This window comes from Lissotriton vulgaris, chromosome 2_2, assembly GCF_964263255.1.
Source record: "Lissotriton vulgaris chromosome 2_2, aLisVul1.2, whole genome shotgun sequence".
Taxonomy (NCBI): Eukaryota; Metazoa; Chordata; class Amphibia; order Caudata; family Salamandridae; genus Lissotriton; species Lissotriton vulgaris.
The window spans coordinates 255716689-255743544 of record NC_141688.1 but is presented as its reverse complement, the minus strand read 5'-3'; positions in this window follow the sequence as shown (position 1 = coordinate 255743544).

Here is a 26856-nt window from a genome sequence, read left to right as displayed (position 1 = left end):
TGCGGTTGTCAGAAGCTGAATCCCTTTTTGTCTAATCAGGGAAGTTCACTCCTCCCTGTTCATTCGAGAAAGTTTCTAGTGACCTCTGAGCTAGCTGGCAAACCTAAATTAAGTCTAACATATTCAATAGAGAACTAGTCAACCTCAGTCCTACGTCTAAATATCGTTTATGTTATTCAAATGCGCAGAGCGTATTGGGAAAATAGGAACTACACTACAATTATACATCAATTGGGACCAGCTGAAGTTTTGTCAAGGTTGTTGGAAGGACCCCACTTTGGGACATTCAAAGGGGAGGCCACAAGTGGGTTACACTTCTGAGAGAGATCGTCACAAACTAAGGAGTTTATGTACAAGGATATGGTGCAGAGCGGTACTGCAGTAAATTTTTCAGCGCAGCACTGATCATTTAAAAGTGCAGGGATGCACCGTATTCACAAGAATACGCCGCACCCCTGGGTTTTCTCTGGCGCCAAAAATAGCTGCCTAGCATCATCACAGACAGCATTGCGCCATAGTGCAAGGGTGTCTGTATTGCAGGGGAAATTATTTATGTGCAGGAAGCGACACCTTCCTTTATATAAACTTTCTTTACAGGTGATCTGATCTTTCTACATGTGCTGCAGAATGCAGTACATGTACAAAGGGCAAAATTGAGGAGAAATAAAAGTATTTCTCCTCAATGCGCCAATCTAACGCCTGCTTGTTCATGGCGTTGGTTATTAGCACTGCGTCAGATTTACACACCCATGTAAATCAGGGACAGCGTTAAAAAGCAATGGATGCTGCCACTCACAGCAACAAACATTGTAGGCCCCTTTCACGCAGATACCTGCATGTAGAGTATCATATTTACAAAGCTCTGTTAAGCCACCCAAAGTAGTTTAACACCATTTTGGGAATAAGTAGCAGGGTATTGCACCGCCAGACCTCATTAAAAGGGACATTCAAATGGCGTAATCTGCTTGAGCAAATTCCCCTACATTTCTTAGTGTGTTTAGTAGCACTCTAACAGTATTATAAACACACTGCAATACACATTCCCTAATCAATTTGGGTCAGTTAAAGACTCCACCTCTTCTATCTTTCATGTGCCGAGATCTCTGTGGGGATCTACACACATGTAGGTATATGTTTTAGTTGTAACTGTGAGCTGGACAGGCAAGAGTGGCTGGGAAAAAGGGAATACTCCTACTGAAGGGTATAGGTTTTGGGAGAAGTTAGGGGGAGTTAAGGGAGGGCTGGGGGGATTTAGTGGTAGATATGCACCCACCAACAAAAGCTCATTGCAACTCACAAGCCGCACCTATAAAGTTACTTCAGCCAAAAAGGATGCAAAATCACAGTAAATGCACTCCAACTCAGACCTGGAGCAAGTGCACCAGCAACCATAACCAACAACTGGTACTGCTACAACCTTCCATAGAAGTTAATTGAGCAAGAAAGGGCTGATTATGACTTTGACGCTGTTGCGCCGGCTTACCACTGGCACAGCTGCGTCAAGGCCATGCCAGGACTGTCTGCCTTATTACGATTATTAGGTGGACAATCTTTCGCCTTTCCCATGGTGGTGGCTGAAAACAGGCACAGCAAAAAAAATGGCAAAAACTTTCTAGCACGGCATGGACAGTGACATCCATGCCATGCAGGAGCTTTTGGGGAATACAGACAGGAGGGCACATGTTGTGCTCCCTGAATGTATGCTCATGGCAGGGGGCCATGGGGTTGGATACATTCCTGCACTACCAGCCTTCAAATGGCGGGGCTCCCACCATGAAATAGCTTATGATAGCGGAACTCATAATATGCACAGTGGGACTGTGCCAGTCCCGCTGAGCATGTGACATTGTGGCGTAACACCACTACCGCCAGGGAACAACTATTATTTGGTGCAGCAGCCGGTCCTCCGCCACTCTGATTTTTGAAATTGTAATGTGTCGGTCGGAAATCCGCGGCACTTATAATCAGGCCTTAAAAATAAAAGAACCACTATAGGAAATTAAATTAAACTTAAAAAAGGTATTTTGATTTTTGACAAATATAAATAAAAGTAATCTCTAAATAAAAGAATAATTAAAATGATTTATATTAATTCGAGACATAACTTTAGGTTATATTTATTACAAAATAAATATATATACATTGTATCCAGCGGTTGTTTTTTAAATAAAAATAATTTATTTAATAAAAGGAATTAAATATTTAATTAAAAATTGAGCTAATAATGCTGTAGAATTTAAATTCTACATTTAACATAAATAATATACATTTATTTACATTCCAATTTGATGTTAAAATATATTTGCATTTTCTTTAAGCATTTAACAAACTTTTAAACCTTTCCCTATAACTATAGTATGGTGACCTCTCCACCATGGATTTTGAAGATCACCACCTACTAATGAAAAGTCACAAGTAGTAACTACAATTGTAATTTAAGCTCCATACCCTGAATTCAGCATACATTTGACAGCACAATGTGCATTTTTCAGAAACTAATGTACTGATATCTGGAGGCAAAGACCTTGATTACCTAACTCCCTTAAAATATGATGGAGCTAATGATGATATTTAACAGCCCCATCAGAAAATCACAAAGTCTGTGGTAAATCACTGTTAACATTTAGTTGGTGAAAGCAGCTACACCATTCTGATAAAACTCCACCCCCTTTTGTACCGCTTTGTTCTCCATAAGTTGGCAGGGTATGCTCAGACGTGAGTCCCTTGCTCACTTTGCCACTGGATTCAAGCAAGCCGGGCTGAAGACGGCTGAAATGCCAGAAACCGTTCCTCGGAAGCTTGTTTCTGGTCCAGGGTAGGCATGGCTTGGCAATTCGGGCTGGACTGTTCCCATGAGGCACAGGGTCAGACTGATTTGCAAATGGGCATGTCTGAACTGGCGTGGCAGAGTGGGCTAAAGAACGTGATGCATTAAACCCAAATCTGTTGACTGGGTGTGAGTGTTTGATTGGTTCAGATGCTCCATCCATCACCACCCCATTTTGTACCTCTCCAGGTAGAAATGAGCATAAATCAAGGAAATCAGGACTAAAATAAATGAGTCCCCCTAGCTATTCCTCATTTCTAATAGGATCCGCGGAGTCCCACTTTCAATTCTCCTCGGTGTTACTTACTTGTGCCTTCGCTATTGGTAAAGGGGTTGAGTCAACAGGCTTTTCAATGGGGATCTCATAATGAAGCCGACAATAATATGATTTATGAAATATATTAAAATCGAATAGATTAATGATACATACACGCTATACCATAAGTACGTACTGCTTATGCTATTTACTTGGAGCCAAAAGACACTTACTCGTATGATATTATTTATGTTGAGTGTTAGAACTGGCACCATTGGCGTGGGTCTCACTTCCATTTTTGCGGTTGCATTATGTGTTTTTGATGGTGTTAGATGCTTTGGGCACTGTGCCAGTGCTGTCCAGTGCCACAGTTCGAGTACTCCCTATTGTAAATTAATGTATGAATTGGTGTTTCCATTATTGACTGGTTTGATGTACCTGTCAGACCCTAGCACAGTGCACCAGGAGTGCCCAGGGCTTGTAAACCAAATGCTGCTGGTGGGCTTGCAGCACTGGTTGTGCCACCCACAGAAGCGACCTGTAAAGGTGTGTCCAAGGGTTGCCATTGCAGAGCCTAGGTGCAGTCTTGTACTGCCCAGTTGACTGAGCACATGCACCCACTTGCCAGTCCCTAAACCTACCCTTTTCTTCACATCATACACCCCTATGGTATGCCCAAGGTCAGGGTGCATTGTAAGTATAAGGTAGGACATACCCTGGTGTGTGTGGCATGTCCTAATAGTGAATTACAGCCATTTTTGTTTTTCATTATTGCAAGGCTAACTGATGTCCGTAGGCCAGAATGGCCAGTTAGATTATTACTTCTTATAATCCTAACGGACTCAGGGAACATGGTAGAAATTCGAGTTTAGTATGCCTGGACTCAGAATAATAAAATGCCTCTTTTAGTGAAGTTGATTTTAACATTCTGTGTTTGAAAATACAACTTTTAGAAAGTAGGTATTTTCTTGTCTAACTATCCAAGCCTGCCTCTGCTAGGTTGTGTATTCCTTGTCTGGAGTTTTGAGTGACAGGGCTGTAAGGATCTCCAAGGGGTTGGAACAGAGCTTGCCTCCTTCTGAAGTCTCAGGAACAACAGACGTCAACCCGCAGGTCCCCAGAGTTCTTTGGGAAGTGCCTGCTGCTGTTTTGAACAATTTTAGATCATCATCAGGACATGAGCTTTCGTTAGCAGGGATGGTTAAATTATTTCCATCCGCTTTCGGGAGAAGGTTCTTGGGCCGTTGTAGTTAATGTCAACTGCTCAATTTATTCTAGTCACAACTGGAGTAAGCAGCATTACGCGTTAGCCGCCGAAGCAGCGAGGCAGAGGTAGTCCAGCCACGTACCGCGGCGATTCACTCCTGCCGGGATGTTGTACATGTACCATCACCTGAATAACCCTGGTCGGATTAATTCTTTCATCCTCTGCAAATAATACCGGAACACTATTGGTAAACAACTTGTCCTCCAATTATTGGACTTTACACAGCTAACTCTTTCCCGTGGCTCAGCCTGTCCACAGGAAATTCTCATCGATAATCTATCTCTCCAGTTGTGACTAGAATAGATTGAGCAGTTGACATTAACTACAATGGCCCAAGAACCTTCTCCCAAAAGCGGATGGAAAAAATTTGACCATCCCTGCTAAAGAAAGCTCACGTCCTGATGATGATCTAAAATTGTTTAGATCGAAACGCCGTCGACCCATTCAAGGAAACTCCCCTACTGTACATATTTTTTGGGGGTTACCCTTGTTTGTGACACCTTGTATATAGTTTAATTTTAAAATATTTTCACTTAGTCACTATAAGCACTTTGTCACATGTGTGAGCACCTGAAAATATAATTGAACCAAAAAACGTAAAAAAAAGTTTTTTATGTGTATACTACCCTACAAAGCCTGCTCCCTAGATTGATTCTAGAATTATAGTTATACTTTACTCTATAAGGACCTTTTGAGGCCACCCAAAACCACTGTTCCTTCTATAGATACTTCAACCCCAGGTTTTACTAATGGGGTACCCTTGTTTTTCATAACTGCTGCTGTTTTGGGCCTTCTGAGGAACTGTGTGTCGCCATTGCTGCTGCTGCCGTCGCATCTTGGATGTCGCCGCTGTAGCTGTCGTATTGCACTGTATCGAGAGTAGCGTCTAGCAACAAAGGAGAAGTGTGTCGCCGTATCTGCTGCTGCTGCCGCATCTCGGATGTCGCTGCTGTAGCTGTCCTATTGCACCGCATCAAGAAAGACGCCTCACATCCACGGAGAAGCGTGCCGCACTTGGAGCGGCTGTTGTTGCATCTTGGATGTCGCCGATGTAGCTGTGCTATTGCACCGCATCGAGAGAAGCATCTCGCAACAAAGAGGAAGCGTGTCGCCGTCGCTGCTGCTGCCGTCGCATCTTGGATGTTGCTGCAGTAGCTGTCATTTTCCACCGTATTGAGAGAAGTGTCTCACATCCACGGAGAAGCTTACCGCCGTCGGAGCTGGTGCCGTCGCATCTTGATTGTCACCGCTGTAGTTGTCGCATTGTGCTGAAGCTACTCGCAACGTCGGAGAGGAGTGTTGAAGCCAAAGCTGTTCTTGTCACATCGCTGAACAAGGGTGTTGCCGCTGCAGCTGACGCATCAAATCGAGACTTCTCGCATCATCGGAGAAGCGTACCGCATCTGGAAGATCTTCGCGTCTTTATTTCTTTGCACCAGAACTTTGCCGCATTTCCATCGCTGCAACACTTTTGTTGTGGAAGTATAACGCATCGTAAGGTACATTGATTCAAAGTGTCGCGTTTTAAGAACTAAAGAGTACTAAGCTAAAACTATCATTTTAAGTACAGTCTTGTGGTTTTTTGTTGTTTGTGGTCTTGTGTTAAGTCTATGTAAAGAATACTTATTTTTTATATAAAACCTGTGTGGTGTCCATCTGTGGTGTTGTCACTTGATTACTGAATGTGGTCACAAATGCTTTACACACTGCCTCTGAGATAAGCCTTTCTGCTGGTGCCAAGCTACCAAGGGGGTGAGCAGGGGTTATTTTAGGGGTGTACCCCCTTAGCCTGACTAGAGGCAAGGGTCCCTATTTGTCACAGGTACCTACCTGTGCCAACTAGAGACCGCCAAATCTAACCAATGAGATATTTCATATTTATTAAATATTTTATGGAACTGCTGTTGGTAGTCATTACTGTATATCTTGCATACCATCACTGTGATTTTCCCTTGTGTTGTCACTACTGCAACAGTGATAATATGTGTTGGTAGCACAGGAAGTGTTCTCTCAGAAATTATTCACTACCTTCTACTTGGACCTGTAAAAGGAACATGGATTGCAATTGCAATATGTTGCTGTTTAGAATACTGCCAGATGGTGAGATACATTTAGCTGGATGGTGCTGTAGTTGTCTGTTGTACTACAGAAGTGACATGGATCGACCACCTCTTCAATCACTTTAAAATACTGTCATAATGTATCACAGGGAAAGCATAACACATGAGGAGGGCAGGGTTGGACTGGCCGTAGAGGGCATCAGCCATTTTTCCGGGAAGCTGGAAGGGTGGGGACCGGTTTTGCGGCAGAGGCACCCGGGGCCGGTCCTAAAAAATTGCAAGTGCTGCTTTGGTTCCCAGTTCAGCCCTGGAGAGGGGTGGGGCCTGGGGGAGGAATGGGAGAGATCAATAGAGACCAAAGGCAGGTCGGTCGGTAACTGACCGGTTTACAATATTTGGCATGTAGGGGGCAATATTTTACCGAATCGGTAAAATTATCGATTTGGTAATTTTACCGATTCGGTAAAATTAAAAATTGGTAAATTTACCGATTTGAAGCCACCCATATGTAGGTGGGACTCTTCAGAGTCCCAGGAGCCTTTACGAATCGGTATTTTACCATCAAAACCAATTTGATGGTAAAATACCGATTCTGGTGTGCATGCACATGTGTGCATGCACACCTATGTCATGTGACAGGCAGACCTGCCCTTAGGGCAGGTATGCCTGCCACATGGCACCTGTGCCTGTTTTAGGGGTGCCAGAGGGTGTCAAAGTAACACCCCCTGCACCCTTGTGAATTCTTTCATTGCCGATTCGGTAAATACCGAATCTGTAATGCCTAATCATTCCTATGGGCTTCAAAGCCCATAGGAATGAATGGGCATTACCGATTCAGTATTTACCGAATCGGTAATTAAAGAAGGGTTAAGGATTCGGTAACGAATCCAGATGTTGGGACCTACATACCATTTACCGATTTTGAAATACCGAATCGGTACAATTCGGTATTTTAAAATCGGCAAATGTTTTTTACCTACATCTTGCCCCAAGTCTCTTGTGCTGCTTAATCCATACCCTTCGTGTGATTATGCATCCACAGTCTGTTCGCATCCTTTGAGCTGGATGTGATGTATTGGGTATATCAGTGCTATGATGTCAACAGGCTATACCGCAATTCTTTCTTCACTACGAATCATTCTTTATTTACGAAATCAACCTTATGATTCCCAATCAGATTATATACCTGCTTTAGGAACTTGTCCATCCTACTTTTGTAAAGCATGTTGTACTGTACAAATTTCTGAAGGCTACTTGATCGTGCTGTGAATGCAATGCAAGTAAGGTTAAGACATGTCATTTAAAACTATTTATGAAATAATATTAACAAAACACTACACAAAACATTCACCTGTACTAGTACATACTCATGGTGGAAAGCTCTAGAATTCCTATTGCTGTTTATGCATTAGCTCATGTTTAAGGAAAGAACTGTGGCACCTACAAAACCTGGGGCATATTTATAACATAGACACGCAGTGCAGAAAGTCACCTTGCTGCCCTGTGTTGCATGACAGGGAAAGGACAGAAATGCACTGTATTTAAAAGAATATGGTGCATGTGTGCCTTTGCCCCGGCTCTGGTACCATTTTGGCTGACTAGCACCAATGCAGGAATTCTTGCACCATAGTGCAAGAGTGACGGTGATGTTTTGCTGGATTGTTTTTGTGCAGGAAGGGGCACCTTCCTGTGCAAAACAATCCTCAGAGGCAAATCCCAATTTCTATGTGCGCTACAGAATGAAGCACATATAGAAAGAGGAAATAACAAGGAGAATTGAAGATATATCTCCTCATTATGCCTCCCCTGAGATGACGTATCTTTTTTGTGTATTCCCAGATCTATCACTTTTGGTTAATCTGGGAATGGATCAAAACCATGGGAGTTGTGTGAGAGCACCCATGCAATGCCCGAGGAATGCCTTCCCTGGGCAGAGTAATGCAATGCAGTGATTTGAGCTGCATTGCAATACTTCAAATTTATGAAGCCCCTCAGGACCACACAAGGTGACGATACGTGGCTTCATAAATTGTATTTTGGTTTTCCATCACGTAGGTATCATGTTAAAATTGTGCAAGCGCGATGCAAACCTCTTCATAAATATGCCACCAAGCATATTGCATGTGACCAACTTGGTCTTGAATACTTGGCCATAGGGCTAAGTTCATAATGTTGTAAAACTAGGTAACCCTGTACAGTTGGTTCAAATGCAGTCTTAAGGTATGACACTGGCAAATGCGCACAAAGAACACAAAGTGAATTCACGATTGGTTAACTAACTAATCTTTTTTTTTTTTTTTTGTCCTCATTTGCCTTACCCCCAGCTTAGGAAATGCCAACCACCTTGCGTGTCCCCGACCAAGAGAGGGAACCAAGAATATGATACCCATCTCTGGAACTGGACTCCGAGATATTTTACTGGTGGCAGAGAAGTCCCAAGAAGAAGGGGAGTTCTTACGCTGACTCCATCTAGGTATGTCTCAACCTGAAGGACCAAAAAACCGTATCGAGGCCAGACCCGGTCCAAGGAGTCTTGGTGGCATAATCATAGGACCCGGGGGGAAAAAAAAAAACCCCGGAACACTATCTCCACTGTATCAACAGATCCCAAAAGGCCAGATTACGGTTATTGCAAGCTCTAGCCATGTCCACCTTTGATGTTTCATATAAAGACGTGAGCCAGTCCGAATATATTGGAGCAGATTTTTCCACCCACCATATGCAAATCTGCCTCCTAGCCACCAGAATAGCATAAAACAGAAAAGATCTTGCTTTGCCAGAAATACTGTCCTCTATTCCAAAGATGATTAGTGGCAATGAGATTACTAATGATGTGTTCATAATGGAGTTTAAGGTAGACAACACTTCCTCCCAGAACTGACCGATGTTGGGGCATTCCATAAACATGTGAATGTCTGAAGCTTCTGGTAAATTACATTTATTACACTTCTTGTCTGGGAGAAATTTGGAAAGTCTCAGCGGTGTTATATAAGCCCGATGTGCTGTGAACAGATGGTTGCGCCTCAGCCATGATGGCTTCACCACTTTATAGAGGAGCGCAAAAGATCTTAACCATATCTCCTCACATTGAAAGCCCATTGTCTCTCCCCACAATTCATCTGGAAGGGTGAAACCCCCGTCGGTTTCCTCCAGAAGCTGCCAATACCAGAAGGCCACCTCCTTACCACCCCTAGGTCTTTCTAGTAGCAGCTGCTCCAGGGAGCTTGATTTCCCAAATAATACATCTTTGCACCGCTGGGCTCTCCCCCAGCTTTCCAGCTGGATGAATTTAAATCTAGAAAATGCTGGACCTATACGCTCATGTAATTCATCCCAAGGAAGTATCGATCCATCCACCAATAACTCTCCCCATCTAGCAATTCCAGCTTCCTCTAGTGGAGAAGATAAACTATCCCTAAGACACTCCGGTAAACCCGGGGAGTCCCATATGGGAGCGAAATTGGAGTAGTAAGACAGCCCCAATCTTCTTCTAATGGCTAGCCAGCCCCTAGCCCATGACTGTATGATTTTCAGTCTTATTTTTTTAAAATATTTCTGGCTCCCAAATTTATATAGAAATCCGTCAGCTGGTAGATTTGCTCCGGTTAACATGGCTTTATACATTGTCACCTCCAGAAGACTCGATGGTGTTTTTAGTAACATCCTGGAGTAGGACAACTGAAAGGCCCAAGCGTAATACACTAAATCCGGTAGGGCGAGACCCCCCTTCTCCCTTCTCCTCCTCAACTTCTTCCACGCAATTCTAGTCGACTTATAATTCCAAATAAAGGAGTTAAGCTCTCGCTGACATCTGTCCAACATCTTCGCATCAAACCCCAAAGGAATGTCCTTCCCTGCCGTGATTCAGAAGGCTGTAGAGTTCGGCAAGATCTCGGGCTACAATATCAATTCAAGTAAGACCGAGGTCATGGTCCGGAATATTCCGGACCCACGGTTAGGCATAAACATCACCACCTCTATGCGCTATCTCGGGATCCGAATCACCCAAGACATCGGAACCATTGCCCAAACTAACTTAGATCAAGTCTCCAGGGAATGCAAGGGCCTATTGAAATCTTGGACTCACTTGCCACTTTCTATAATGGGTAGGGTCAACTTAATAAAAATGTCTATCCTTCCCAAGTTTATATTTATCTTTGGTGCCATTCCTTTGGGGTTTGATGCGAAGATGTTGGACAGATGTCAGCGAGAGCTTAACTCCTTTATTTGGAATTATAAGTCGACTAGAATTGCGTGGAAGAAGTTAACTAACTAATCTTATTTAGATCATGATCTTCCATTATCTAGCAAATAAAGAATTGAGAAGCAGGCATTGGAACTAGAACTGTGAACCTGATGAGTCCTAGTCTGTAACACTCAACAGCACAATAATACTGTGAAGGTGTGAAATACCTAATACTGTCACCACAGGATCCACAGCCAAATCCAATAGTTGGACGCAGAGTAAGCCTCACAAACTGGCTGTGTCTTTAAAACTGAAAGTGAGCGCAAATCATGTTCACACAGAAGACCACACAGATGAAGCAATGACAATCACTGAATTTGCTATAGACTCAGTAAACTGAACTGAGCTAGTGGCTCATGATTAGAGACACAAGGACCAGTGTTTGCTTACCTCCAGATGTTTTTTGTTTTGCTCTACGAGTTGGAGGTTGCCCATTGTAGTTTTTCCCTCTATTGTGTTTTGCATTAAAAAAAGCATTGCCTAAGATTAGTTAGAAGCAACCACAGAGCTAATTTAAATTTCAGAAAGAGCAGCTAAAACGTGCTGTGAACAGTAGATAGCTCACTCAGTGTGTTCTAGGTTTGAAAAGGCTTATTATGAGTAGAGAAGAGATTCAGAAAATTGTAGGGACCGAAATTGAAATATAGGAAGAAAATAACCTCAGTCTGAGCGCTCTCACTAACTTAAATAATATAGGGGCATATTATCAAGATAGGCGATAAAATTATTGCCGCTTTATCGGTAGAAAACTGCTGATAAAGCGGCGATAATGGGCTTGATAATATGCTCTATGGAATTCCAATCAAAGCCCATGTTAGATGTGAAGACATCTAACCTGAGCTTTAATTGGTTAACACCCGAACCTGGGCTTCTATGGGAATTCACAAGGGCCTATTATCAAGCCCATTATCGCCGCATTATTTGCTTTTTCTTGACGATAATAGCGGCGATAATGTATCGCCCTTTCTTGATAATATGGCCCCATATCTCGTCTTCTTAATTGTGGTTTAGCAACTTTCTATGGAGCCTTTTCAAAGTTTTTAGACATCCTGAATGAAGCTTTGGTTTTGTTTAGTGCCTCTACTGGTGAAGCTGTGTTCAGCAGGCTCCACGTTTTCCCTCATAGGAGTTTTCGTTTGAGGTGTTATATATATTTATATTTCTTTCACTCTTCTGTTGATTATTATCATTGATATTAGGGGTAAAAGAGTGAATTTTTATACCCTGACTCTCTTGTTGTTTGCATTAGAAGCTGTGTATAGGACACGAAAACAGACCCAGTCTATGATGATTCCCTTGCCTCTAGCAACAAAAAGGCACTGTTGATAATTTGAATGCTTACTATAACTACAGTTTACTACAGTGATTTTTCAGACTCTTGTAGAAGGTTAACAAACAAGATGATGGACGGAATGTTGCACAATGGCAAACCAATCACCCCCAGTCACAGATCTGGGTTTAATCCATCGTTATTGTGCTCACCAAGCCACCACAGTTCAGACCTGGCCATATGCAAATCAGTCTTGCTTTGTGCCCTATGGGGACAGTCCAGCCGAACTGCCAAGCCATGTCTTCCCTGGACCGGAATCAAGCATGCTAGGACCGGTTTCTGGCTATCAGCCGTCTTCAGCCAGGATAGCTTGACTCCAGTGGCAAAGTGAGCAAGGGACCCACGTCTGGGCATACCCTTCCCACATAGGATGAACAGCAAAACACACAAGACCATGTCTGAACTGGGGTTGTGTGGAGTGCAAAAAAACTATGGATTTAGGCCCAGATCTCTGTACTGGGGTGAATGTATGACATTGTTCTGCATTCTGTCCATCAATTGTTCTTTTTGCTCTTGTAGAAGGTTACCATTCATATGACTTTCATGTAAAAGAAAATAGCTGCATGCATTTGAAATTGATGTAATAGCAGATCAGGTGTGTTGTTTTAGAGCAAAAAGCCTGTCCCCCATCAGTGACTGAAGAACTGACACCTATGAGAGTCTCCATTTGTTGAGAAGAGCTTCCTGACTCCAACCTAACAATGTCTCTTGTGGGCCTTCCCTTTCAACTCTATCCCCTCCACCTCCTTTTCGCCGTCAGTATCAAGCACAAACTTCAAATGTTCAGCATTAATGGATAAATAGCGGGAGAAGTTCTCCATCATTCCTGCTGCAACATTCTGATCCATAGGTAAGTGAAACTGGACTTTGACACATGCAGAGGTCTAAACACACCCATTAATCTATTTTTTTAAGCCTGAAATTCTTCAGTAGGAAAAGACTTGTATCCAAAGCTATGCCTGGGCTGATAAAAGTGAGAAACTGAGGGGCATAATTTCTAAATGCAACCCACGGCAGGAAGCACATTTGCTGCCCTGTGTTGTGGGAAGGAAAGAGGTCAGAAATGCTCCATATTTTCAAAGATATAGAGCACCTCTGCTCTCCACCTGTGCTGTGGCTTCAGGCAGCCTAGCGCCAACATAGGCGCCCTTCCACCATGGTGCAAGGGTGCCTGCATTGCAAGGAGAATTGTTTTTGTGCAGGAAGAGAGACAGCAGCACACATAGAAAGAGGAAATAACGAGGAGCAGAACATATTTTACTCCTCGCTAACCATCCTCTGAGGGGCGTAGAGATTCCACACAGTCCCAGGTTTACAAACATTTGTAAATCTGGGCTTGCGTGAAATACATGGGTGGATACATTGGAATGCCCATGTCCACCCCTCGTATGTCTCCCAGAATGAAATGTAACGCAATGTAATGCAAGACTCTGCATTGCATTACGTTTTTTTTACAAAGCCACGCAGGGTAGCGCAAATCGCTCTTTTTGTGGCTTTGTAAATATCTTGTAGTATTTTGCGTCATGGAATCACCACATCGTGGCAAAATGTTACTAAACACGGCCCTGGGCTCCTGAATACTTTTTAAAATAACAGTTTGTGAAATTGGTAAAGTTGAACGTTATCAAGCACGAAATGTTATTAAAGCAAATAACCAGATGCCATTCAGCACAAACATTTTTTTTACGGAAAATGTAATTTGCAGGCACACTTTTATGACAAACTTTCAGTTATAAATTTGTCAGATTTGGTAAATATTTGCAGGTGGAATTAAAATTCCCCAAACCAGTAAGAAATTTCAAAGGCATTAGTACCATATGGTATCTAACCACCACTAACTTGTCCCTGACCACAGACAATTTTGTTTGTAATTTGCACATTTACCAAAGTAAAAAACATAAAGCCTTTTACTTGATCCTTTCTACTTTACATGATGTTTTTCTTAACATTAAAACAGCCTTGAATACATCTGTTCCTTCTTTTGTCGTTCAATGATTTACTGTGAGTTGAATTACCTCATTTTTATCTTCCTCACTTTCTTGTTTATGTTTTATGAACCTATTTTGCATGTTTTGAAAATGTTGCCCTGAAGAGACACAGAACTTATGCCTGTGCAGCCCTCTTACTTCCACCCCGAGGTGCAATGCCAACAGAAATGGCCAAACCGCTTTAATATTCTTTTCATGTTGTAGTTGTTGTCTGATCATTAATCATGTTTAGCTGCACCTGTAATTATTTTTTCATATCTGTAATACGACGATTTTATTACAGCGACTGCTCCCTGGAGGGTTGTCAGTGATTAGAGCTCTGTTAATTGTTGCATACATTTCAGAATTGTTTCAAAGTCAATTTGATAAAAGCCGAAAGCAAGGTTAGCTCAAGAGTAGCATAGTAGGATAATATTTACAGAATACATGAACAATATAGATAGAGACACAGGTTAATATAAGACAGATTTTTTTAATATTAAAGAAGCCACTATTGTAGACTAGTACATTGCATCGACATCAAAATATGTATTTGTCTTTGGAGCATAGACACGGGGATATGTGCAAATTGCAAATCAATTCACAACTTCTAAAATAGTATAAAACTCTAACTGTACAGCCCATCCATTCACTGATACTGTAAATAAATCCAATGCTAAAACGTTAAATGCTAAAATACATTTTAATCACATTGCATCGACTCAAGACAGTAAGCCAGATTGGCTAAGGTGTTTTCCAGATCTATGCTGGATCAATGGGAATATACCATTGTGTCCCTGTGCTAATTCACCAAACGCATGGCCAATGAGCAAACTGCTTTGTGAATGAATACTGCTCTGCTCTCTGGATTCCCATGGACATTGTGCATCTCAGCTGCTTTGCCTTTGTACGAGGATGTGCTAAGATGTGCACCTGCTGTTTTGCAGGGGAGCGTGCAATGCCGTTTGCTTACATTGTGGAATCCACAATGCACCACTCAACCCCTTATCCCCAAAAATTTGTGGAAAACATAATACAATCTTTACGTAGGGTTCTCAATATAATTGACTGCATTTACATGGAAAGGTCTCTTTATGGGCTAACCCTGGATATGTATTTCTGTGAGCTAGGTACATGAAGGAACAATGCCTGCTGGTTGCATCAACCCCAACCCATATTTCTTGGCACCTAGGAGCCAATAAAAATGGTGATAGTACGGAAATGTTGTAAGAATATGTTTTCTGTTAAAAGAAAGATCGAAGCAAAGAAGGAAGGGAAGACTGGATGAAGAGAAGGAAGAAAGGTTGTAGAAATAAGTAAGGGTGGCAAGAGGGAGGGAGTGAGATGGATGTAATAAGAATCCCCCAGGATTGTCCCTCAGCCACAACCTGTTCAACATCTACTTGACACTGCTTGCCAACATCATGCGATCTTAGGTATCACCATCATCTCCCATGCGAAGATACCAAACGCATCCTCTCACTGATGTAGAAAACAACCACCACCCTAACCAACTTCACCATCTGCATGACCATGGTATCACAATGGATATGAACCAGCTGCCTGACGCTTCAGTCAGACAAAATAGAAGTGCTAATCTGGTAACAAGATCTCCCCATGAGATTCCACCTGGTCGCCGTCAGAGCTAGGACCTAATGCAAAATCAAATGACCACAGTAGGAACCTGGGGCTCATCCTAGAGAACAAGTTCAAAATAAACCCCCAAGCCGATGCAGTGAGCGCCTCCTGCCTCCACATGTTATGTTATGTTATGTTATAACGTGTATTATATAGCGCTCAGCTACTCCGAGGAGTTGAAGGACTGGGTTCTTTGGACCCAGCGGTGCCAGGGCACAACACCTGAAACCTTCGTGGGTAACCTGCTCCGGCGTACAAGTCACAGAGACACGGGACACTTCCTTCGGCGTCAAAGAGTCAAGGTTTATTTACTGCAGGGAACACAGAAGTCACAGGAAGTACATCGAGTGTAGTTCGGGGAGACTGCTTCAAATTGTATTTGTGGATCGCTCCTTTTATACAGTTTTTACCCATAGGATAACATGATACACAATAGTTTACAACCTGGTTCCCACAAGTCGCTCTCAGAGGGGTCGCTTAGATCACTTTGAAACACACAAGATCCGGAACATAAGTGCGGAAACATTTGGCGGTTCCCAACTGTAAAAACCCATCTTCCCACCATTAGCAAATTCCAATCAGCAGTAAAGTAGATCGAAATAGGAACGAAGACAGGTGCAGAGGAAGACGGAGACAGTAGGGAGATCGGAAAGGGTGTAAAAGGGGAGTGTCGAGAAGCACGAGATACAGGCATCAAAGGGACGTGCCTAATGAGATGCACGACTGAGACAATAAGCCCGTGCGGCAAGATGAGCCTCGAGCGGCGCCATCTGCCTTACAGTAGCATCCCCCTCGTCATAAAGACACTTACAAAGAACATGCGTCTTCCGCCATATCTTGGGAGTCCCAGGGTCGCGAAGCGGACAGCGTCCGTTCGCTGGCTACTTGAGGGCAAGAGACAAAATGGATGCCGTATCTAAGATGGAACCCGTGGGTACAGATGACAAACCCACATAACAAACGAACGGTTTAAGTTAGCACAGCGAAACTGCGCACACTTACAAAACTCGTCATTTGCGGTTCATAGATACTAGACTCGACCATATTCGTGCGAGTTAAAAACACCACTTACAATTGTCACGGAACCTCAGACGCTCCTTTTGCCCTCATGTAGGCAAGCACTAGTCGGAATCATACTCGATATTCATCAGACCATCAAGATGTCGTTGTAGCATAGCTCTGTCCAACCGAGTCCCCTTGGTAACAGATGGTTGTCTCATACACGTTGTAGCACAGAGGCCACATAAGGCAGGACCACACTGCACACAAAGGCAACACGTGAACAGGAACACTACCACAACCCCGATGATCGTCAGAATCTTCCAACCCCAAGTCGACACCAGGCCCCAAAACCAACCAAGTAGCGTCCAATCCCCTACATCCACGTGTATGGATTCGGAGATCTTGTGCAACTTCGAGATGGCTTGATAGACAGTAGGAGCATTATCTGGAATGAAAATGCAACAGCTCGAATGGATCACTTTACATACCCCACCGCGATCTGCTAAGACAACATCTAAAACCATACGGTTTTGTAATGTCATAAGTCTCTCCGCCTGAAGTTCTGTGGTGATATTACCAAGGGCACTGGCAGTAATGTTAGCTGTCGATTCTACCACTCGAGTCAAATGTCTCAGGTTCCTACTATTAACCATAGGTCCCCAAAACGGGAGGAAACCCTTGAAAAAGTCTCCTGCCTCTTGACCGGCAGTATCCTCTTCGCTAATTACGCCTCGTACAACTCTAGTCTTATGATAATCGGCATCTACAGTAAACGTCGGAGGCAACAGATTTGCAACAAAACATGAGCCCATGAAGTCTGCGGGCAACCATGTGTATGCACGATCATGACAGATAAAGTATGTACCCTTGGCAGCCAGAAACACAGGGGACGGGGACATTGGCAAAACGTAACTTTCAGTGCAAGCACTTACTCCAAGTGAGGCTTGCGAGCCACGACCCACAAGACAAAGATTACCAGTGTGGGGTACGACCCATATTGGAGACGAGCTTTTAAGCTGCTTTTCATTAATGAACATACTATATTCCCTTCTACTTAGGACCCTATAGGCTTGTACCTCTTCTTTAGGGATAAGAAAAGGATCATGGATCTCATCTTCCATCTCCTCTATTGCCATCGATAGCACCCACTGATACGAGGTAGGACCAGCGTTGGGGGAACGTTGTTCTGGAGTGGGGTGGAAACCCAGTGCGCTTCGAAGCATTGTTTGGAATGCTCGAGCTGACCCTTGGGAACTATACGGTAACACCAGATATGGAATTCCCTTACCCGTAGTATGTGGCATCAACCCACACACCCAACAATTAGTAGTGTTAACCACTAACTGATGCTGATGGAGGAGCTGGATAAAGGAATTGTTGCGGAATTCTACACGTCTAGCCTGTTCGTGTTCTGGTAACATATGAAAGGAATGAGGAGAAGCAGTAGAAGTAATGTTAGGGTAAGGAGTAGGAGTAGGGGTAGGAAGTAAGAAGTAAGACATAGTGTAATACACCCCACCCGCCAAAAATGCAGAAGCAGTTAAAAACAAAACAAACAACTGGGATACAAAACATTTCGTACGACTAAGTTTCTGCAGCTTGACTCTATATGCCTGAGCTCCTTCCAAATCATTCAGCTTCGAAAATGCCATTTCCCTACGACCGTCCGCAACGTTTCTTGACGCACTTCGTTCTGTGCAGCAATAGTCAATCCCCAGGAGTTCCTAGGAACCGACGGTCTTTAACCTAGTGTCAAGACCTACTGTCCAGAAGGAAGTACGCGCGCGGCCCTACGGCCCTCAATACACAATATGTATATATTAGCACAATATTTCTCAGCTGTGGAAGAAAAAGATACAAGGAAGAAGCTTGATATATATATATATACAAAACAATTTTCAATGATACGAATGTTCAAAGTTGATCATGGGAAACGAAGATATTGCAGTTATCAATTTCAGCAAAGCAAGCAAATTTTTATTTGTCCTTAGTGTGAGATCGCAAAGAATATCGATGTTTCCCGGGACGTGTCTGCACGTCGAACAAAGGATCTGTCGAAGAGACAGCGTCCTGCTGATCAGTTCGTTGGTCTGGTCTTGAGTCTCTTGCTGACAAATGTTCAACAGTGGCTTTCTGCTGCGCTGAGGGTTCTCCAACAAGCTGTGCGTCGCTAAAAGGTACAAACGCCGGCAATGTTTCTGTTTCTGTTGACGCAATGCCTTTCCTTACCCACGGGTCTGCCGACAAAGGAATAGGGACTCGCTTACAATGGGTAGCATGTACCCAATTTTTCCGCCCCTCAAGACGAACGGCAGTCCTCGTGGCCAGGAGCACCTGGTAAGGTCCGGTGAAGCGAGGGTCCAGATTGTTTTTTCGTGAAAAATTTCGGGTAACCACCCAATCTCCGGGCTGGAGCTGGTGGCCTGGACCCTCCGTCTGCGTCGGCAAGGCGTCGTAAACCTGTTGATGAATTAACCTCAGTTTAGCAGTCAAGTCATGTAAGTAATCAATCAACATCGGAAACTCAAGATCAGAGAATATTCCTGGCCTAGGAACCCCCCACACATTCGCAGGACGGCCGAACACTATTTCATAGGGACTGAGCCCTATTCGGGAGTGTACAGTCGCCCTAGTTGACAGTAATGCTAGAGGCAAAGCATCAGGCCACGAAAGTCCAGTCGTAGCTTGAATCTTCGCTAATTTTAGTTTAAGGGTGCCATTGTACCCTTCAACCAATCCAGCTGACTGGGGATGATTGGCGCTATGGAATTTCTGATTTATTCCAAGGCCCTTACACACACTCTTCATCACACTTCCAACAAACTCACTTCCGTTATCTGACCACACGACTCTAGGCATTCCATACCGAGGAAAGTATTCCTTCAGTAGGATTTTCGCAGTAGACAAAGCAGTATTGTCTTTGAGGGGATAGGCCTCGATCCATCGGGAGAATGCGCAAACCACAACCAAAACGTATTTCAGGTTATTGCATCGCTCCATATGGATGAAGTCCAATTGGATCACCTCAAAGGGATACAAAGGAGGAGCAAAACTGCCAGGGGGAGTTGGGGTTCCTTTGCCAGGATTGTACATTATACACACCATACAATTCTTCACCAAACGTTCAGCACACTTAGTAATTCCATCATTCTTCCACACATCAGCCAACAACTTGCAAATACCTTTCGCGCTAATATGTGCTAACCCATGTGCCATTTGCACAACGGCCAGTACATACGCATCAGGCAACATCCATCTTTTCTGATCTGACAAATCAATCCAGCAACCATTCACATCCAACCTTCCCGTACTTTCTTTCCACTTCATCTTTTCAGTGTCGGTGGCCTCATTCTGAATTGCTTTCACACTCTCTATAGTATTCTCACACATACTTGATTCTGTAGGCCACCTAACCGAATTCGTCACATACATTCGAGTGCTAAGGTTCCGGGCAGTCTCCTTAGCAATCTCATCTGCAAACGCATTACCACGACCAACATCATCCGTCACTTTACGATGCGCACTACATTTAACAATTGCAACTTGAGCAGGCAAAGTCAATGCATCCAAAAGATCGTTCACAAGCTGGCCATGCTGTATTTTCGTGCCATGTGACGTCAAGAAACCACGTTCTCGCCACAATCGTCCGAAACTATGCGCTACACCGAAAGCATACTGACTATCGGTGTACACATTCACACGTTTACCTTTTGCTAATACACATGCTCTAGTAAGAGCGATCAGCTCTGCAGCTTGGGCAGAATTCTGATTCAATCTCGCAGTCTCAACAACAGTATTCAATGTCACCACAGCATAAGCAGTAGTCACATCACCATTCGGCAATTTAAAACATGACCCATCCACATACAGGATGCCATCCGGGTCTTCCAATGGGGTGTTTTTAAGGTCCACACGACCTTTTGTTTCCTCCTCTGTCCGCAAGTAACAGTCATGTTCTGTTACTGCATCTGACTCTGCACTAATTGGTAACAAAGTTGCCGGATTTAGGACATTACAACGTTTTATCTGAATGTGGCTTGCCAAGAGCGTCAATTCGTACCCAGATAACCTCGCACTCGTCAAGTGCTGAGTTTTCGTACGGTTCAAAAGAGTATCGACTGCATGCGGAACCATCACCGTAAGCATATTATCCATGACCAATCCTGCTGATTGTCGGATGGAGACCGCAGCTGCCGCAGTTGCTCTCAAACAACTCGGCAATGCTCTAGCTACTGGGTCTAAGGTCGAGGAAAAATATGCACATGGACGTTGCTTACCACCAAAAGGTTGCGTTAAGACGCTTAAAGCACAACCTTCCCTCTCGTGAACATATAACGTGAACGGTTTACTGTAATCAGGGGTACCTAACACAGGAGCCGAACACAATGAATCACGTAATTCAGAAAAACTTTTCTGACATTCTTCCGTCCATGGTAAAGGAGTCGAAACATCCTTGCACGTAAGAGCCACCAATGGTTTCGCTAGCAATGAAAAATTAGGAATCCACTGCCTGCAGTACGATGTGATACCTAGAAAGGCACGCACATCTCTTTGGGTTTGTGGCACAGCCATGCGCGCAATCGCTGCAATTCTCTCTGGGGTCAATCTCCTTCCCTCCTTTGACAATAAGTGACCTAGGTAGGTTACTTCTTGACAACAATATTGGAGTTTAGAAGGTGACACCTTGTGATTTAACTCACAGAGATGTTGCAGCAACGACACTGTAGCAATTTTGCAAATGTCCTGAGTATCAGCAGCCACCAATAAGTCGTCGACGTATTGGATTAAAGCCGCACCAACCGGCAACCTAAACGCATCTAGTTGACCCTTCAAAGCTTGACTGTAAATCGATGGACTTTCACAGTAGCCCTGAGGAGCGCGTTTGAACCGGAAGCTACGTCCACCAAGAGAGAAACCGAAAAGGTCCCTGCTCTCTTCGGCAATCGGGATGCTGAAAAACGCATTTTTCAAATCAATCACCGAAAACCATGAAGCTGTAGCTGGAATCAGAGTCAGTAGCGCCGTAATGTCAGGCACAACAGGGAATTGAGGAACCACAATTTTATTCACCTCCCGTAAATCGATAACAAAACGATAAACAGGCGGTTTGGTAGGATCAGTACGTTTAAGAATGGGCAGTACAGGACTATTGCACACGTTTCCCCGAGTTTCTTCAATGACATCTTTCTCGATCAAATCATAGATGATCGCTAACAAAGCTCGTTCACCATCAAGGGAGATACGATATTGGGGAATACGTGGCAATCGCACATTCGATTTCAACTGAACAACATAAGGGGAGATATCAAGTAGGCCCACGTCATTTGGACCCGTCGCCCACAAAGATGCAGGAAGAGAACTCAATTCCGGTGGAAGCTTATCGAGGGACAAGTACATGGGAGAGACTACCCTCTCTCCTAACGTAAGCTTTACACCCGCAGGAGAACAATACAAAGTCGCATACAAGCGTTTAAGCAAATCCAGACCCAAAAGATTTTCGCCACAACCAGTAGACAAAATCAATGGAGCTTCGAGCTCACGTGGCCCAATTTTAAGGGGCAAAGGGCGCGAAACTGGATTGCTAACGGGGGCGCCAGAGAATCCAACGGAAACATTTGTTAAGCCAGACAAAGGTGCGCCAGGGAGTTTCGAATGCATGATAGAACTTTTCGCTGCACCAGTGTCCAACAGAAAAGGCTCAACGACGCCCGATGTAGCAACTGCGACGTAAGGCCCTCTCTGATCAACCGGAACTGATACCACTCCCTCTCCTTGTCTTTGGCTGTCCTAGTAATTACTATCGTCAGGTCCCTGATCGACGTAATAATCGTCTACATTGTACTGCGCAGATCGTCCTTGCGATGATCCACGTTGATCGAAACAGTTATTAGAATTTGATGAATGGTCAGAGCGATCATTCTGAGCACCACGACCTCTACCACGTGATGCGTGCTGTGCACCACCACGACCTCCTCTAGACGAATTACCACCACTACGGTCATTTAAAGCAGGACAATTGAATTTAATGTGTCCCTCCTGTCTACAATAAGCACATTGATTGTACCCTAATGAAGATCTCTGAAAAGATGAATCATTACGCGGCTGCGATCGATTCGATTGCGACTGCGATCTATTCTGCTGAGGCGCATTCTGATTAGAACGCGGCGGATATGCTTGTTGTAACAACACTTTAGTTTTCAGCTCTTTCGTCTTTTTATCGGCACGGTCATTTTCCTCTTTTTCTCTATTTTCGTAATATTGTGCCGTAGCCAATATCTGAGCTGAGGTAGAAACGGCCCATGAACTTTCTGAATTTTTCAATTTATGGCTCAAGTCGGGCAATAAGTTCGATACGAATTTATCCACAAACAACCTCTGTCCACCCTCAGTACCCATATCCTGCCCACTATGATCGACGAATGTTTCCTCGAACCTCGTAAAGAAGTCTGAAACACTCTCATCTTTCTTCTGCTTACAGGCTGACAACTTGTCCCAATTTACCCTCATAGCTGGCATAAGCGTTTTCATTAATGTAATGATTCGCTGGGGAAGAAGTTCAATCAACTGATCGGGTTTAGTAGCAGCCACTTGTCCAGCGTCTGCCGCTGTAATGGCAGCCCAATCACCACCTAATTCATTCGCGTGATCTTGGTGACGAATCTTGGCCCATACCGGTTGCGGTACGACATTGCCAAACAACATGTCGATATCGGCCAGATTCATTATCGTAGCGTCTACGAGCTGCGATAATTCTTTGTAATACCCCGCAGGATTTTTGCGAGGATCAGGCAAAGTTTGTTTCACCTGAAGCACTTCCGATCGTTTCCAAGGGAGGTGTATCCACACTCTCTGGAAATGTGCTGGTATTGGAGCATTAGCATTAGTATTATCAGCGGGTACCCAAACTGGCGGAACTTCACGCATAGGATATTGGCCAGACCCATCTCGTTGTTCAATGTCCTCAACGAACAATGCATGAGGAATAGGAGCGGGACGAAGAGATAGCAACCGCTCAATAGCACGTCGGACATTAGTGTCGACTATCAGTCCAGTTGCGAACTGAAGCCGGAGTTCAGACAGGGCGGTCAGCACCTCGTCAGGCGCATTGGCCGCTATCTGATCATGTAAGAACTTGCACATTTCATCAAACACATATCTCTGAGTAGGTATGTTGAATTGATCAAACGTTTCGAGGACAACACGAGGTGGATTTCTAACAGGGTTTATCATCCAACCCATCGCCATATTGTATAGCGCAACACGTTCTCTATTACCAGGAAGCTGGCTACGTCTCTGTGGACCATCAGAACCTGCAGACCCAAAAACAGGTCCGAGCGACTGAAAGAAGTTTGTCGCAAGGGGAGAATCACGATTACGAGTAGAGGGAGAAGAGTAAGACACAGGACTAACAAGAGAAGGAGTAGAGACGTTAGCAGCAACAGGGGTTAACAACACAGGAGCAGTAGCGTGAGCAGTAGCGGGAACAGGAGTATGTGGAAGCGGAGGAGCAGTAGGAATAGAAATAGGCAAAGGAGCAGGAACAGTCGGAAGAGCAGGTGCAGGTTGAGGAACTGGTGGAGGAATAACAGGTGGAAGAACAGGTACGGCAGGGACCACAGGAGCTGCGGTACCCTGTACGTACGGAGGTGGCGACTTCATAAGATAGGACATTAAAGAATCCTCAACTGCCTCTTCCTTCTTATCCGACTCCGTAGGCAAAACAGGATAGCATTTGTCTATGGACATACGCTGTAATCTCTCAAACACTTCCTTATCCTTATCCTCCTTATCACGCTGAAACTGCTCAGCTTTCTTCACTATAGTAGCAACAGTATCTCGCTGACTACGTTTATTTTGTCTGATCTCTTTCTGTCGGGCTTCTTTGCGCCAGAACCGAAAGGCATCAAACATGGCCGGCCTTGATTTACGTTCGAACAACTTTATTTCCAAATTATCTAAGATCGACGCTTCGAAGCTACCGTGAGGTGGCCAACGAAGATCGCCGTCTTTCTTTGTATATTTGATCCAATAATCGTTAAAAGCAATCGGGCCTAGCCCATGTTTGCTATATAAGTCATATGTAGGAGTTCCAACCGGAGGTATCGGACACGAGTCCTCCAGCAGGGAATCCGCACCACAAGGTCTAAAGCAACTGAACAAAGTACTGCGACCAGGCATCTTGCACACTAGCCGAGTTTCACAAACTTCAAGGGTTACGGGATTTCGGGATTTACCAAGTCCCAGCAAAGAACTAAACCCTCGGTCTTTGGCGGCTGCAGTCGTCAAACAAATACAACAACAACAAAGTACGCTAGCAAAGTGTCACCGACAAAAACACTCACACAGCGTGTACAACAAAGACACCCGCTAAAGTGTCTACAACAAAAACACTCGCTAAAGTGTTTACAACAAAGACACTCGCTAAAGTGTCTACAACCAAGAACTCTGGGAGCGACCCACAAATACTTAACTCAAAGATCAATGGCGTCCTCAGGAAGGCCCGTCAATCGTCTCGCTATACCAAGGTCTACGCCAGGCGCCAAAACAGGTCTACAGTCAGGGCAGCAGTCCGTCGCAGCCGTTAGGAGGCGGGAATCTTCGCGGGAAAAGTCTTCGGGCCACTTATTTCGACAACAGGATCGATGAAGCGGGGTGCACCTTCCCTCGGAGATTTCACACGAAGTTCCTCACGATCGTCGGGCTTGGACCGGTACCACTGATGCAGCCCCACGTTGGGCGCCAACTGAAGGACTGGGTTCTTTGGACCCAGCGGTGCCAGGGCACAACACCTGAAACCTTCGTGGGTAACCTGCTCCGGCGTACAAGTCACAGAGACACGGGACACTTCCTTCGGCGTCAAAGAGTCAAGGTTTATTTACTGCAGGGAACACAGAAGTCACAGGAAGTACATCGAGTGTAGTTCGGGGAGACTGCTTCAAATTGTATTTGTGGATCGCTCCTTTTATACAGTTTTTACCCATAGGATAACATGATACACAATAGTTTACAACCTGGTTCCCACAAGTCGCTCTCAGAGGGGTCGCTTAGATCACTTTGAAACACACAAGATCCGGAACATAAGTGCGGAAACATTTGGCGGTTCCCAACTGTAAAAACCCATCTTCCCACCATTAGCAAATTCCAATCAGCAGTAAAGTAGATCGAAATAGGAACGAAGACAGGTGCAGAGGAAGACGGAGACAGTAGGGAGATCGGAAAGGGTGTAAAAGGGGAGTGTCGAGAAGCACGAGATACAGGCATCAAAGGGACGTGCCTAATGAGATGCACGACTGAGACAATAAGCCCGTGCGGCAAGATGAGCCTCGAGCGGCGCCATCTGCCTTACAGTAGCATCCCCCTCGTCATAAAGACACTTACAAAGAACATGCGTCTTCCGCCATATCTTGGGAGTCCCAGGGTCGCGAAGCGGACAGCGTCCGTTCGCTGGCTACTTGAGGGCAAGAGACAAAATGGATGCCGTATCTAAGATGGAACCCGTGGGTACAGATGACAAACCCACATAACAAACGAACGGTTTAAGTTAGCACAGCGAAACTGCGCACACTTACAAAACTCGTCATTTGCGGTTCATAGATACTAGACTCGACCATATTCGTGCGAGTTAAAAACACCACTTACAATTGTCACGGAACCTCAGAGTGTCCCGGCGCTTTGAACCCAAAGCAGACCAAGAGCAGTCTAGTTTTTGCACTGGTTCTCCAATGAAAGCTGAAAATGGCTGTTCCGCTGGAACCATTCAAACACCGCCCCAAGGCAGCCTCTAATACTCTCCGCATTGAAGTCTGAGCCCTTCTCACAAGAAAAGAGGATCTGGGTGTCGTCAGCAAACGAGACAATCTGGGCACCGTGGGATTCCGCCAGTGCTGCCAGAGGGGCCATAAATATGTTAAAGAGAGTAGGGCTCAGAATTCAGCCCTGAGGTACTCCCACCTCCAATGGCGGCACTGCGGCGGAAAAAGGGGGTGCCCAGATCGTTTGACGGTGGTCTGCTAGAAAGGACTCGAACCAGTTGAACACCGCCCCCCGCAGGCCGATCTCACTAAGTCTAGAAAGGAGACCTCGATGGGGGACGGTGTCGAACTCCGCCGACAGATCAAGCATCACCAGCATCGCCTTACCCCCTGAGTCCAAGACCTCCTTGATAGCTTCTGTTACTTCTAACAGCGCTGTCTCCGTACTCATGTTTGCCCGGAAGCCAGTGTAAGATGGTATTGGTCTCAAGGAAATTGGAGAGGGAGGAGT